This window comes from Canis aureus, chromosome 24, assembly GCF_053574225.1.
Source record: "Canis aureus isolate CA01 chromosome 24, VMU_Caureus_v.1.0, whole genome shotgun sequence".
In the NCBI taxonomy this organism is placed as follows: Eukaryota; Metazoa; Chordata; class Mammalia; order Carnivora; family Canidae; genus Canis; species Canis aureus.
Genome location: NC_135634.1, coordinates 4717568 through 4734043, shown reverse-complemented (window position 1 = coordinate 4734043; position 16476 = coordinate 4717568). Strand labels below are relative to the sequence as shown.

Below are 16476 nucleotides of genomic sequence, written 5' to 3'. Positions count from 1 at the left end.
AAAGAGAAGACTACTCAAACTACTGAAATACAAAATGAAGGTGTGGACATTACAATTGATTCTACAAAAATTAAGAAGAGTGTAAGAGAATACTACAAACAACTGTATGCCAACAAATTTGATAGCCTAGATGAAATGGACAAATTCCTAGGAACACAAAAGCTATGACTAAATGAAGATTTTTTTAAAAATCTGAATAGATCTACAGGAGACTGAATTAATACTCAGGGATTTCCCAACAAAGAAAAGCCCAGGACCTGTTGGCTTCACTGGGGACTTCTACCAAACATTTAAAGAAAAACTAATACCAATCCTTCCCAAATTTTTCCAAAAAACTGAAGAAATGGGAACATTTCCTAATTCATTCTATATGGCCAGCATTATCCTGACACCAAAGACAGACAAAGGCATTACCAGAAAAGAAAACTATCGGGGCACCTGGGTGGCTCAGTCAATTAAATGTCTGCCTTCTAAACATCTGCCTTTGGCTCAGGTCATGATCTCAGGGTCCTGGGATCAAGCCCCTCATTAGGCTCCCTGCTCAGTGGGGAGTCTGCTTCTCCCTCTCCCTATGTCTACCACTCCTTCTGTTTGTGTTCTCCCTCTCTCTGTCAAATAAATAAATAAAATCTCTAAAAAGAAAGAAAAGAAAACTATACCCTTTACAAGCATTGATGTAGAAATTCTCAACAAAATATTAACAAACTAAAGTCAGTATAGTAAAAGGATTATACACCATGATTAAGTGAGATTTATTCCTGCAATGGAAAGATGATCCAACATACCAAAATCAATCACAGTAACAGAATAAAGGGGGGAAAAACATGATCATCTTAATTGATGCAGAAAAAACATTTGACAACATTCAACATCTTTTTGTGATAAAAAAAAAAACTCAGTAAACTAGGATAGAAAAAACTACTTCAACATAATAAAAACCATCTATGAAAAATCTACAGCAAACATACTCAACAGTGAAAGACTGTCGAAAGCCTTCCTCTGAGGTTAGGAACAAGGCAAGGATGTCCACTTTTGTCATTTCTATTCAACATCATACTGAAAGTTCTAGCCAGAACAATTAGGCAAGAAAAAAATAAAAGGCGACCACATCTCAAAGGAAGAAGTCAAATGATCTGTACTTGCAGATGATTTGATCTTCTACGTAGAAAACCCTAATGATTTCACATACACATAACAAGAAACAAATAAACATGTTAGAATAAATTCAGCAAAGTAGAAGGATACAAAGTCAACACACATTTCTGAGCACTCACAATGAACAATCTGAAAAGGAAATTACAGTACCACAAAGAATACAATACTTACAGGCCTCAGAGCCCTCACCAGAAGCTTGCTGCTTGTATCTCCTCTGCTGTGTTTCTTCCATCCTTCCCAAGTGCCTAGTTGTCTGCAGAATTTCCAAGAGTAGGATGAAGACTTTCCTCTTGAAAATTATTAGGAAAATATTTTTCCCTTAGCTAGATGCTGTGCAGCAGGTAGAGGAGGCCCTGGAAGCTGTCAAAAATGCTACAGATGAGCGAGACCTTGCAACCCCTTTAAAGAGCTGGGGAAAGAGAAGGTGAAACTTAACTATGTAGTAGCAAGAAGACAACAGGAACAGAAGGGTCCTCACTGGTGGGATGAGATGGTAGCCAGGATAGAAGAATACCACAATGCTGCACACGGCCTCCGAAGTGTTTCTCCACCACCCAGATGTTGCTGGAAAAAGAGCCAATTGAGATTAGGTGTTTATAAAGGTCTAGGAGGCCACTGCTGGCATCTCCAAAGTTGCTCAAGCCACCTTGCCCACTGATGAAGCCAAAGGCTACAGGGCCATTGATGAGCTGAATGAGGCTATGAATGAGTTTGATATTAATGGTAATCCTGGACTCCATGACGTTCAATGAGGCCAGGTTCCAGTCTTTGCTTTCGGAGATGCTGAAGAGCATCATCAGCACACCTGGGGCTCATGGCCCACTAATTCCTCATGTGGTAAAGGGCACGAGGGGATCATAGCTGAGTGTAAGACCCTCCAACAGGCCCTGGACCTGGCTCAGTGAGTACATTAATAACCATTACAGAATGTAGAGATATAAGCATCTGAAGATCTCCAACAACACAGTCACAGATCAAGATATGGATTCTTCATAAAAGAATGATATTCTTAGGAACTTACTGTGTTCTCAACCCTGATATAAATATCATTATGGTACAGACTCTAGGGAATCTTTGATTTCACACATAGCCTAACTGGGGAGAGATACTCATACAATTGGATTGAGAAGAATTTGAAGCCTGTGTATTAGTATGGGCTAAAGAGAATATGGTACTTTTAAACACGTAGGGAAGATCCTTGTATTTGTAAAATGCTATCACATCACATTCAATGTTTTTTTTTAATAAACTATGATTAGTTTTGAAATTCAAGGGAAAAAAAGGAATAAAATATTTAGGAATTAACCAAGGAAGTAGAAAACTTATACATATGAAAACTATAAAACATTGTTGGGAGAAATGAAAGAATACATAAATAAATGGAAACACATCCCATATTCATGGACTAGAAGGCTTAGTATTGTCAAGATGTCAATACTTTGTAATCTACTGATTCAATGCAATCCTGACCCAAATCCCAAAGTTTATTGTAGAAATAGAAAAACTCATCCTAGAATTCATATGGTATCTCAAGGGACCTTGATTATTGAATAGTCAGAATAATCATGAAAAACAGGAACAAAACTGGAGGCCTCACACTTCCTGATTTCAAAAATTACTACAGAGCTACAGAAGTCAAAATGTGTGGTACTGGCAGAAAGACAGACGTACTGATCAATAGAATGGAATAGAGGGTCCAGGAATAAATTGTTGCATATACGGTCAACTAATTTTTGACAAAGTCAAGATCATTTAATGGGAAAGAATAATCTTGTAAACAAATGGTTCTGGGAAACCTGAATATCCATATGTAAAAGAACGAAGTTGGGCCTCTATCTTATACCACATACAATAATCACATGAAATGGATCAATGACTTAAATGTAAGACTTAAAACTATAAACAACTTTTAGAAGAAAACATAGGGCAAAAACCTCCTGACACTGGATTTGGAAACAATTTCCTGGACATGATACCAAAGGCACAGGCAACAAAGAAAAAAACACACAAACTGCATTTAATAAAAATTTTAAAAATTTGTGCATCAGAATAAAAAGGCGACCCACAGAATGGGAGAAAATATTTGAAATCATATGTCTAATAAGGGATTAATATCCAGAATAAGGAGTTTTTAAAACTCAACAAAAATCCAAACAACCTAATTTAAAAAAAGAGGACCCAAAGAAGATAGACATGCCTAATAAACACATAAGAAGATGCCTGGGGTGCCCACATGGCTCAGTCAGTTAAGCATCTGCCTTCAGCTCAGGTCATGATCTTCGAGTTCTGGAATTGAGCCCTGGTCGAGCTCCCTGCTCAGGACAGCTACTTCTCCCTCTTCCTCTCCCTGGTCCCCACTCATGCTCTCTCTCATTCAAATAAATAAATAAAATCTTTAAAGAAAAAAGATGCTCGACATCATTAATCATTGGGGGAATGCAAGCCATAACTACAATGAGATACCACCTCACACCCATTAGAACCACTCAAAAAAAGAAAAGAAAAGAAAAGAAAAGAGAAAAGAAAAGAAAAGAAAGAAAGAAAGAAGAAAGAAAGAAAGAAAGAAAGAAAGAAAGAAAGAAAGAAAGAAAAAGAAAGAAAAAAGAAAGAAAAAGAAAAGAAAGAAAAGAAAGGGATCCCTGGGTGGCGCAGCGGTTTGGCGCCTGCCTTTGGCCCAGGGCGCGATCCTGGAGACCCGGGATCGAATCCCACATCGGGCTCCCAGTGCATGGAGCCTGCTTCTCCCTCTGCCTGTGTCTCTGCCTCTCTCTCTCTGTGTGTGACTATCATAAATAAATAAAAAATTAAAAAAAAATAAAACCCATAAGAAAAGAAAGAAAAAAAGAAAAGAAAAGAAAAGAAAAGAAAAGAAAAGAAAAGAAAAGAAAAAAGAAAGGAAAGAAAGGAAAGGAAAAGTCGAAATGTTGTTGAGATTGTAGAGAATTCAGAACCATTGTGCACTGCTGGTGGGAATGTAAAAATAATACAGACACTGTGGAAAATAGTATGGCAATTGCTCAAATATTTTAAATATAAGTACCATATGATCCAGTAATTCTACTTCTGAGTATATACCCCCCAAAAATGGAAAGCAGTGATCTGAGGAGATACTTGTAAACCAATGTTAACAGCAGCATTTTCACAATAACCAAAAGATGGCAATAACTCAAATATCCATCAATGGATGAATGTGATATTCATCAATCAAATGTGATATTACACATCATGGAATATTATTCAGCCTTTAAGAGGAAAGATTCTAAGACATGCTACAATATGAATGAACTTTGAAGACATCATGCAAAGTAAAGTAAGCTAGACACAAAAGGACAAATATATGATTCCATTTATTTGAGGCTTCTAGAGTAGTCAAATTCATAGACAGAAAGTAGAATAGTGGTTGCCAGAGTTTGCAGGAGATGGTAGGGAGGAATGGCAAGTTATTTTAAGAGGTACAGATTTTTAGTTTTACAAAATGAAAAGAGTTATACAGATGAATAATGGTGGGACGCCTGGGTAGCTCAGTGGTTGAGTGTATGCCTTCGGCTCAGGGTGTGATCCTGGAGTCCCGGGATGGAGTCCCACATTGGACTCCCTGCTTGGAGCCTGCTTCTCCCTCTGCCTATGTCTCTGCCTCTCTCTCTCATGAATAAATACATAAAATCTTTAAAAAAACAATGGTGATGGTTGCATAGTAATATGAACATCATCATGAAGGTGTACAATATTATGAATGTATGTAATACCACCGAACTATTAATTTAAAAATGGCTAAGATGGTACATTTTGTGATATGTGTACCTTATTACAATATATATATTTTTAAAAGACTAGAGTTAATGGAAATAATGAAAACAAAGCTGAGGCTATGGTAGGCTTATGGCTAACACACTGAGTATTATATTAAGTTTTCACATGCATTTCCTTATTGAATCACTGCAACTGCTGTGTGTGGTTATTATAACTCTACTTTATATTTCAGAAAACTGAGGCACAATAAAATTAAGTAACTTCTCCAAGATCACAGAACTACTAAGTTGTAGAGCCCAAAGGAGATGGGAGGAAAGCAACAATGGGTGTCTCCACCACCATGTTTAGACTGGGAGCAAGAGAGTACATGAACCCAAGGCCGAGTCTGAACTCTGTACTGAAATAGAAGACGATGACAGAAGGGGCATGCATGATAGGAAGGTAGGATAGAGGCCTTCCAAGGACCCCTCAATCTCCAAAATAATGCAACTCTAAAGGGACATGCAGTTCAAGTAAAGGATTGGCTTTCTGTTGTAAAAGAACAAGCTCTGTATCTAAAAGATATAAAACCAGAGCCAAGCTTCATTTGTTAACCAGCATTCACGCATTTGCATATTTCAAGAAAAATACTTACCATCAATGCTTACTTTGTGCCAGGCACTGCCCAGTGGTGGAAAAGCAGACAGGGTGCTTACCCTCACACAGCTTAGAGTCTTGTCTGAATATTAAACAAGGAAATATTAATGAACCATAAAGTACTATGCAGTAAACGAACACAGTGTTGGGATAGAGAAAAGCAGAGGCGAGAGCCCTCCTTGGACTCACTGGGGAAGACTTCACTGAGGAAATAATAATTAAACCAAGAGGAAGAGGAAGTGTCAGCCTCTCTAGAAGCTGTGGAACACTCATTCCAGGCAAAAGCTCTAAAAGGATGACATAGGCATGAGTAGGACTGGTGCCCTTGAGAAACTGTAGGGAAATCTGTGTAGCCAAGGAGGAGTGGGCAAAGGGGGTGCTCAGCTAAAGGTGAGGCAGGGGCTCAGAGCTGGAGGCCGCTGGGCTGGACCTTGAAGACAATATATGGAAAATGGATTTTATCCTAAGTACAAAGGGGAGCCTTGAATGGATTTAAAAACAAATATGTTTAGTGATTTAACGTATTTTTAAATGATCACAATGGCTGCTCATGTGGAGAACAAATCGCATGGGAGGCAAAGCATAGAAATCAACTAGAAGATGTCAGTAAAGTATGGGTGAGAGACCGTGGGCGCTCTAACAGGGTGGTAGCCATGGAGGAAGGTGAATTACTGGACTATTGTTTTTGCTTTGTTTTAAGATGGGGCTTCTAAAGAGCATCTTACATATTAAGAAGAATTAATCAGTAAAAGGGAGACAATCATGTTGCAGAAGATAAAGAGGAAGTGCAACCATGGACAGAAGAGGAGAGAAAGAACAGTATGGTCTCGGACCATCTGGTCATGGGAAGAATGAAGAGTATTCCCTCTGAAAGATTTTAATGTCTTGATGAAGTCTGAGTAAGATTGAGAGGAGCAGGGGTGATCAATCTGAGGAGCAAGGAAAAGGTGGGAAGTGGGGAGAGAATGGGAAGGCAGGCGAGCGTTCTGAATTATGAGATAGAAAACAAAAGGCAAGCTCCTATAGAGGACAGCCAGCTAGCATGACTGACAACAAAGCCTTTCTAGGTTCTTACTCTGAAGAACTTCAGGAAAAAAGAAATCTACTCTTGGAAAATGAACACTGCTCATTGCTCAGTCTCAGTGCTCCTCTAATCCCTGGGGTCTTTCCCCTTTATGACACAAGAAGGTGACCAGAGCCGAGAAAGAAGCAGGACAGCCAAGCAGGTTCTTGGGCACTTATCTATGAGAGTCCCAAAAATATCACTACAATAAACTCTCAAGGTATAAGTTGGTCATGTTCCTAAAGTAGGCAGTACCTTCAGGTGGAGAAAAAAATAATACATTATAAACACTTTTTTTCTGGAATGTGCATGCTACTAATCAATCAGCACTTGAAAGTTAGGAAGACAGAAAAAATTCTGTAATGGTGATATACAGTATTTGTGCTCCTCACGGAAAGATAGGATTAACTTGATTTTCTTTTGAACACTTCAATAGAATAGCTTAGAGGAAGGGGCTGAAGATGAATATTTTCATTACTCATGAAACTGACATTAGTTGCTTTTGGGAAAGAACTACTGGTGCCTAGAGAGAAGAGTGAAAGATATTACTTCTCTATTTCTCTGCATTTTGTGTATACTGAAAAATAGCTCGAGTCAGAAAGATCCCGGCAGAAAACAGAAGTGAACAGTAGAAAAATGGAAAGTATTTTGCCCATTGTTATTCCAAGAATTGATTTTTCATACTTGAATCTCTTTCTGTATAAATTTTTCATTCATCAAGATGGGTATTTCCCACCCTTCCTCAACACATTTTTGAAGCAGTACCATGCAATTAGTCTCTCTGAAGTACTCCCCTATTTTGGTTCTGCTCTGGTTAAAACCACAGGAAGATTGGATTTCCCATATCTGTTCAGAAAGTGGTGTGCTACCACTCTGAAATATGGTTCCATGTTTCCCTCACTCCCAAAATAAGTCTTGCATTCCCAGTTAGACAGACAGTAGGTAGCAATCTTATAAATAGGGATGACCCTTTTTATATCCTATCAGGAGCTCTCATTAGTCCTAAAACTGTAACTGCATAGCCAGAACTCAGCAAAGAACCAAGATTATAAAAGCAAAGTAGGCCTTTATCTCACAGTAGGATCCAAACAGGGTATAACAACAGAGACTGTATGTTACTTAGAGCCTATTCTTAATGTATACCCAATTCCAACAGGCTTTATTATGTGCATTAGAATACTTTGACCGAAATTTCACTAAGCAGATATGTGTATCATCACATTACTGATAGTGCAATTACTTATTCTCTCTATATTTGTAACCCTTACTGTGTTTATAAAACATTCCACATTCTCAAGGAGAGTAAGAATCAAGGCCAACTAACTCAGCATGAATGATTTATCAATTACAAATTGAAGATCCTTAGAGATCTATTTTTACTGAATTGTTTATAAGTGGTGAGTAACTGCTGCCTTAAAAAAAAAAAAAAAAAACTTTCTGTCCCTTAGCAACCCCAGAAAGAATAAATCAGATCTTAAGCAATACAAGGCATCTTAAAGGTGTCCTTACTCCTTGCAATCCTGACCATGAAAATCTGCGTTTACCACAAATATAAATTTGAGAGAGACTACTGGTCTTACCAAATGGATCATAATAAATGTAGAAGTATTAGTCAATTTAGAAAATTCTCATTTGTATATAGCTTTTTTCAGGAATACATATCCTTCCATTTCATACATATTTACCAAGTCATGTTGCAGTTCCTAGAGTTAACTGCTAAACTTCACAAAGTTGACTTCTAAAGGTATCTAATTCTTTTTCTTTAAGATTTTATTTATTTATTCTTGAGAGAGAGAGAGAGAGAGAGAGGCAGAGACTTCAGCAGAGCGAGAAGCAGGCTCCCTGCAGGGAGCCCGAAGTGGGACTCAATCCCAGGACCCCGGGATCACACCCTGAGCCAAAGGCAGACATGCCACTGTTGAGCCACCCAGGTGCCCCTGGATGTTACTTTTTAACCCTGAGGAGTGTTTAGGAACAACAGAAATGAGCTTCTCTTCAACAGATACAAACATCCAGGCGGCCTGGACAGCTCAATCAGTTACGCGTCTGCCTTCGGCTCAGATCATGATCCCGGGGTCCTGGGATGGACCTCCGCGCTGGGCTCCCTGCTCAGGTGGAGCCTGCCTCTCCCTCTTCTCCCTGGTCATGCTCTCTCTTGCTATCTCTGTTTCTCTCTCTCAAATAAATAAATAAAATCTTAAAAAAAAAAAAAAACCGACATTCATTCTCAAGTTCTCTTTCTCCCCACACCCCCTCCCTCCTCACCTCCTGCCATCCCCCTCCTCCCCTCCCTCTCATTTTCTCTAAAAAAAAAAAAAAATGCAGTTTAGTCCAAATATGGGGAATGTGATCAGGCGGCAAGGCAGGAATAGTACATCACCGTCATATTATGCAGAGGACAGAAACACGTATTTCAAGACTTCCCCTATTTTTCATTCAGAGACTCTCATATGTCAACACATAGGTAATGTATATGAGGCATACTAAAAATTTTTTTAATTAATCTCCATAATTCCAGTCTACAATTATCTTAAACACAAAAAATGATATCACTTTTCCTCTTTCTCACTTTGGTCCTTTGAGAAATACAAATCTACAGAAGAACGAATGGCTTACCAAAAACATTTCACTACCCTCCCTTGGGCTTAGGTGCACTACAAAAAGTAGGAATTATTTCTAAAAAGCCCTTAAAAATATCCTCCGTGAAGCCATTCTGAAGTAATTCTCAAAGTTTTTAGATTTAGCCTCTACTACGCACTGGGCGCTGTGCTGTGTGTAGTGTATGCTAAAACTGCACAGTAACATCCCAGATTAAAAACTTTCATTACCTAAGGAATTAAAAGAATTTAAGTCAGGACACAATGCCATTAAACTGCTTCAAAATATTTAGTCTTAAACGAGTAATAAAGAATATTTGTGTGGCTATTTTTGGCTTTACTAAATGGCTTATGGGAAGGTATTATTTTTATTTTATCTTTATTTGAAGCGTAGGTGGCAACAGAGTGATTTCCATCATAGAGGGTCTAAAACTCTGGCCCAGCCCAGAAGCATGTGTTTTCTTCATTGTACTGGTCTGGTGAGATTCACAATTGAAAAACTGGTACCCAAAGGACTGTTTCCCTGTTTCCTAGACCAAAGCTGGATGGACTCTAGGGCATGAACTTGAGCTGCTCCAACTTGTTCCATTTCTCCAGGTGGAATGCTTTGCAAATGCAGACATTGTATAACTGAGGACATGACGCCAACTAGAGTCCTAATGTTTCTGCATGTCAATTCATTTACTACTTCCACTCCACATCACATCTGCTAACCACTACTTTCCCACTATGCAAGCAAGTGCTTCTTTAGACATATAGTGGATTCTTACCATTGAGAAGGAATTCTAGAAACTAAACACAAAACCAAAAATTGAATATTTGCTAGAGAAAAAGAGAGCACATCCACTGTGATGTGATCTGTATATTCTCAACCCAGAAAAACACACATCCCAGAGAATGACAGAGTGCAAGACCACACTGCAAGAATATCTGTCAATGATGTTGACGATTTTGTTGAAATCTACACAAAATGGCATTAGTGGGTGACTAAGCTTGACTGTACCACTGACTTGAAAGATTAAGCTGTAGGGAAGCCAGCTGCATCTGATAGGCATAAGACAAGTGCCTTACAAGGTTACAGCTGACCACCCATTAACCAAGAGGATAGCCATGAATAATGAAATTAGTCACTGTGCAGAGCAAAAATTCTTCTTATGTAGACATAGTTAATGCACCCAGGCTACCAAGTAGATTTTTACATGCTAAGGAGTCATGAAACACAGCAAAAGTCAGGAGAGAATCCACCCACACACAGATGCAAAGAAGGAAAGACATTCTCTACCTTAAAAAAGATGACAGGGCCTATAGACAAGCTACATAAAGTTCTTACTAGTGCAGTCTTAGATTTCAGGCTGGGAGTATAAAAGGCCATATTTTGGCAAAATTGAACCAAAACTGCTCATCAAACAGCCTGCTTATATACATTTAACCAACCCTTTGAGCTTTAAAATTGACATCATCAACTGTCCATAAAAATTTCAGTCTTTTTTGAATGAAATATGTCATACTATTCAGGGACAACATAGCTATTTTCTCAATAAGTTTAGAGTTTACTTAGCAGACAATTTCTCAGTAATGTTTAATTATAAAATAATCAAGCACAAGGCCATGGCTGAGATAGATCAATAATTGCATATCTGAGCATCAGAGCAAACAGAATAACAAGGAAGATATACTTTTAAGCAAAGAAAATGTGAGACATCCTTAAGCAAACTCTCAGAATACAGGACAACTCCGTATTCTCCAGTCTCTTAGAAGTCCTGGCACTTTGTTCAGTAAGAAATTTTTAGTTGTAAAATTAGAACATATGTAAAAATAATATATCTTCATTTGGTTTACTAAGTTAATAGACTTCTTGCTGAAAACCTAATTTTGTCTGAAATATAAGTGTTGATAAGAATATGATTAACCAAATTGGTACGAATGGATGGATCACGCACTTTGGAAACAATCTGCCATCAATTTTTAAAGTTAAAAATTTCGTATCATGAGATCTAACAAATTTCACAGCCCACTATATGTACTAGAGTAGTTTTCAATCCTCAGAGAGAAACGATTAGTGAAATTTATTTATTTATTGAGTTTATTGAGTCTTTTTTAGCATTTTTTAAAACAGGCTGGATTTTATCAGAGACTGCTCAGAGTAGGGGAGAATATATCAAGTTTTTAAAGAGACAGACACATAGAGAGATAGAGATATTTATGTCCTGTTGGATTACAGTTAAAAACAAAACAGCTCGAACGTCACTACCCTAATGACACTATTGGACATACTATAATATTCATAGCAGTATTATTCAAAATAGCAAAAATGCAGAAATAACCCAAACATCCATCAACTAGACATGTAAATCTCACAGTAGAATATTATATAGTAATAAAATACATTAACTATACCCACAAGGATTAATCTTAGAAACATAATGTTAAGTGAAAAAGAAAGTATAGCCTAAAAGACTACACAGAGTATGGAATCATTTTTATAAAGTTTAAAAACAAATATTAACTATCTTGGAGATACATATATATGTGAATAAATTATAGTTAAAACAGGGTAATGAAGACACAAAATTCAAGATATTAATACTTGAGGCAAAGGAGTAGCACAACAGGAAAATATAGCATCAGTAATGTTAATGTTGAATCTTATATTATTATATTACCATATATTATAATAATGTTCCTAATTTTTATGTATGCATCATATATTCTTTTGAAAGTACTATTATATAATAAAATATTTAATTAACTTAAAACAAAATATCAGAGGACATGTATAACATGGTCCGTCTTTGTTAATTAACAGTATTTCTTAGTAAATCAAAATTTAAGAACCAAAGTCCAATCAAAGATTAAGAATAAGAAAAGATTCTACTCTACAATCAGAAGAGCCTCAGAACAATGAATAAAAAGATGAAGAACAAGTATTTCTTAAGCATCCACTGAACACAAGTTATAAACTTACAAGCCACACATGGAACACTGAGTGAGCCTCTAAGAGTTCATTATTTGTTATGGATCATAGCCCGTCCCACCACTCATGCCCTCTGTACTTCAAGACCTCCAGAGAGTCTTCTTATCCCCTACCTGAATATGATCCCTACCATCGCTGGTGATGCTCCACACTTCCCATGTGTCCCTGACCCTGTGTGGCCTCCCACTGATTCAGGTCCCAGCAGAGAACTTGACCTCCTCTGAGGCTATGATCCCTTTCACCTCCACATGAAGTCGCCCTGGAAATTCTGAGGCAATCCATTAAAAGATGGCAGTGAGGGCTCCTGGGTGGCTCAGTTGGTTAAGTTTCAGACTCTTGATTTCAACGCAGATCATGACCTGAGACTGAGCCTAGCCTGGAGCTTGCATAAGATTGGATTCTCTCTCTCCTTCTCCTTCTGCCCTTCCCTGCCCCCGCCTCCACCTCGCACTCTCTCTTACTGAAAATATATAAATAAATAAAAAATAAAAAGATGGCAGTGATCCACGCCCTTGATAGATTTGCCACCCGAAGAATACTCCTTGGCTGTGATTTATAATCAGTTCATCTACATCACTCTCTCCTTCACATTCCTGATAATGATGGCTGTCGGCTTTCTCTGCATGATCTGGTAGTGAGGGACTCCGAACTGCCCAGCAGCCACCCACCCCGTCTCCTGCAGTCAGTTCCAGCCAGCACTTGTTGGCCTTAGATTAACCAGCTAGATCTCTCTACCACTCCATCAACCTTAAGTCCTCAAAAATCTACATCTTCCTCAGTTTCCCAGGTCATCCTTTTTCTAATGAGTCCCAATGCTCTATATCCACACAGACCAACCATTCCTCTACTATAAACAATATTCCAATTATCTGGATATATATCCCCTTACTAAAGCTCCTCTAAGGGTCTAACAGAGGTTTCTCAATCTCAACACTACTTCATTTTCTCCCTTTGATTTTAAAGATTTGGGGTGAGGGATCCTGCCCATTACAGGCTGTTTAACAGCATCTCTGGTCTCTATCCACTATATGCCAGTAGCACACCCTCTGCAAGATGTGACAACTAAAAACGTCTCCTGATATTGTCAAGTGTTTCCTGAAGGGTGGGGGGGTGTAAAAATCACCACTGGTTTAACATAAACCATAATTCTGCTCAATAATCACAAGATCTTTAAAAATTTAATTTTAGATTATTATCAAGTGAAAATGAAATAGAATTCCAGAGAAAGATGTGTTTACTGTGGTTTAAATAATCAGAGGGAGAGAACTTGTTCTGCAAATGGTTCCACGTTAAGTTTTGAAATCTGGGCACCGCAAATTTAGTGCTTTATTTTTTTTTTTTTTTAAGTTATCCTAGGGAATGTTACCCAGTAAAGTTGTTTAGGCTGAAGATAATAGAAAGGTATGGATCATGGTTTCTGTACTCAGATATTAATCCATTTAAAAGAAATAGTAGGGCAGCCTGGATGGCTCAGTGGTTTAGGGCTGCCTTCAGCCCAGGGCTTGATGCTGGAGACCCGGGATCGAGTCCCACATCGGGCTCCCTGTGTGGAGCCTGCTTCTCCCTCTGCCTGTGTCTCTGCCTCTCTCTCTCTCTCTCTCTGTGTCTCTCATGAATAAGTAAAATATTAAAAAAAAATAAATAGTATTTTCCTGGGCAGCTTGAAAGTTTGTGATTTAGTGTTATTTTGAACCACACTGGCAAAATCCAAAGGGTGCAGACATGAGTTTTTGTCACAGAAAGAGAAGAATCACAGTTGTACTTCCATCAAAAGAGTAATGCAATTACAAAATAGATTTGAAATGACTTTGTTTTAAATTGACAAATATAAAAAAGAGAAAACTGACCTCTTCCTCATTCTCTTGTTCCAATCCTACCAATCTTACCAATCCTGTGCATTGTTTACTTTCTAAACATCCTTCAAAGCCATCTCTTCCTCTCTATCCCTCTCAGTTCCCTCCATTCCTCCCAAAAGTCTTCTACAAAACATCAGGTTTCTAACACACATCTTACTAACATTCTCATTTAAAAATGTACCAGAACTCTCTGCAGCATGTTTGCAAATGTTAAGAATTTCATATCTTCTCTTCCCTTTCCTATCTTGTCCAGTCTTTCCTTCTTTTTTTCTCCTTTCCTTCCCTCTTTAATTGGGATAGAAAGGGCATTTTCTCTCGATTTAAAATACAATTTGTGGGCAGCCCCGGTGGCGCAGTGGTTTAGCGCCGCCTGCAGCCCAGGGCATGATCCTGGAGACTCTGGATCGAGTCCCGCGTCAGGCTCTCTGCATCGAGCCTGCTTCTCCCTCTGCCTGTGTCTCTGCTACTCTCTCTCTCTGCATCTCTATGAATGAATAAATAAATAAAATCTTAAAAAAAAAATGCAATTTGTGTTCATGAAAAAAACTGGATATGGAAAAAGAAAGTTCAAACAGCCACTCTTCATCAACACAGAGATAATAATCACTGTTAACATTTTTGTGACTTTTCAAATCTTTTTTTTGTAAATAAACATATTTTTAAAAGAGCATTTGTTTATAGATATGTCTCATATTCTTGTTCAATGAGAGATACATTGTAAGCATTTTCATGTTAGTAAATATTTTCTTTTTAAAGTTTTGTGGTAGTCAGAGTAATATTCAACTTTTAATTCTAAGTTGCATTTTTACTTCACTTGCAATACTTTCATGTGCCATAATTTGGAAAAACAAAACAGAACAGATTTAGAGCACTCCTTGTACAGATTTTCTGAGCCTGCTTTCTAGAGTTTCAGAGTAATTGCTAAAACAAAAACAAACCCAGATGCATTTTGCCTCTAGTCCTATGTAAATCAGTCAAGTCACTTTATAGTTCTAATTACATAAGTCCCACATCAAACTACTATTATTACAAAAATTAAAACATTATAGATAAGGTTAAGTTTCATCTGATCATCAACCACAATGCTCAAATCTTCATGTACTTCTTGATGTGACTACTGTTAGAAGTTTGAACTTATTTTTAGGTATTTTACTTGCATATTCATCTACAGATAGATACAAAAAATATAGCATCAGTTTGAATTTTTAAAATGTTTAATCATTCTGCAATTTGGCTGAGGGTATTTTCTATGTTAGTAGTATATAAATCTACTTCATTCTCTTTAATTGCTGCAGAGTATTCTATCTTATGACAAAGTCATTTTCTGCTTAAGCACAAACTGCCATTCAAATAAATCTACTACAGTGCAAGAAATCTAAAATATATTCATGTCTGCCTGTTTTAAAGCTGGCATCAATTTAAGGAATGTGGGGTATCCTGAGAAGAAATTCTAAAACAAATTTGACTCTTTAGAAAACAAACTGAGAGTTGCTGGAGGGGAGGTGGGTGGGAATGGGCTAGATGGGGGATGGGCATTAAGGAGGGCATTTGTGATGAGCATTGGGTGTTATACGTAAGCGATGAATCACTAAATTCTACTCCTAAAACCGATATTATACTATATGTTAGCTAACTAGAATTTAAATAAAAACTTAAATAGATAAGTAAAATAAAATAAATAGCAACATATAATAAAATTTATCATACATTTTTGACGCTAACAGATGTATACAGTATGTATGTATTTGGTTGCACTGCAATTGATTCACAATTTTGGTTTTTAGATTATTTCCCATTTATCTTTATTTTAAATAATGTTACAATAAAAATTGTTTACTTGTCAAAAAATGCAGAATTTGATAATCTATTTTGGTAACCTAGAAGAATGTCTATTATTTATTTTAATTTCTACTTTTTGGGACACCTGGATGGCTCAGTGGTTGAGTATCTGCCTTTGACTCAGGTCATCATCCCAGGGTCCTGGGAAAGAGTCCTACATCAGGATACCTGCAGGAAGTTTGCTTCTCTCTTTGCCTATGTCTCTGCCTTTCTGCGTGTCTCTCATGAATAAATAAATAAATATTCTTTAAAAATTAAAAAATAAAAATAAAAAAATTATATTTTTCCTATTTTTGATAAATGTTAATGAAAAAAGCTACCATGTAATTGGTTTTAAAAATAGGTGTATTACATTTGCATTTTCAGTTATAATTGCTTAATTTATACAGAGCCTGAATTACAAAGAGGTATTTATACAAAGTTCATTAGTGGGAACATTTGGGGGTGATGGAAATGTCCTATGTCTTAATAAAGGTGTGGTTTACATGGACATATACAACATAGTTAATTTTTGATCTTACAGAGAAAGAAATTGAAGTTTTTTTTTTTTAAGATTGAAATTCTGAAGTGCCTATATCTATTAAAGAAATTGAATTCGTAACTAAA

At 37.2% G+C, this 16476-nt stretch overlaps 1 protein-coding gene across 15 annotated transcripts in view; it reads right to left on the bottom strand.

Moving 5' to 3' along the window:
* The window catches only part of SMAD9 (SMAD family member 9), a 75660-nt gene that overhangs the window by 38627 nt on the left and 20557 nt on the right, over positions 1 to 16476 (bottom strand). For 2 of the 15 annotated variants that reach the window (XM_077868003.1, XM_077868007.1), the window contains 2 exons: positions 1634 to 1719; positions 1327 to 1515 (listed from right to left, as the gene is read on the bottom strand). The exons of 9 other annotated variants lie outside the window; for them this stretch is intronic. The gene's annotated coding sequence lies outside the window, so the exon portion shown is untranslated. Of the gene's footprint in view, positions 1 to 1326; positions 1516 to 1591; positions 1720 to 5539; positions 5624 to 16476 lie in introns of all 15 variants that reach the window. 4 more of the 15 variants (XM_077868005.1, XM_077868009.1, XM_077868006.1 and 1 more) reach the window with 3 other exon arrangements.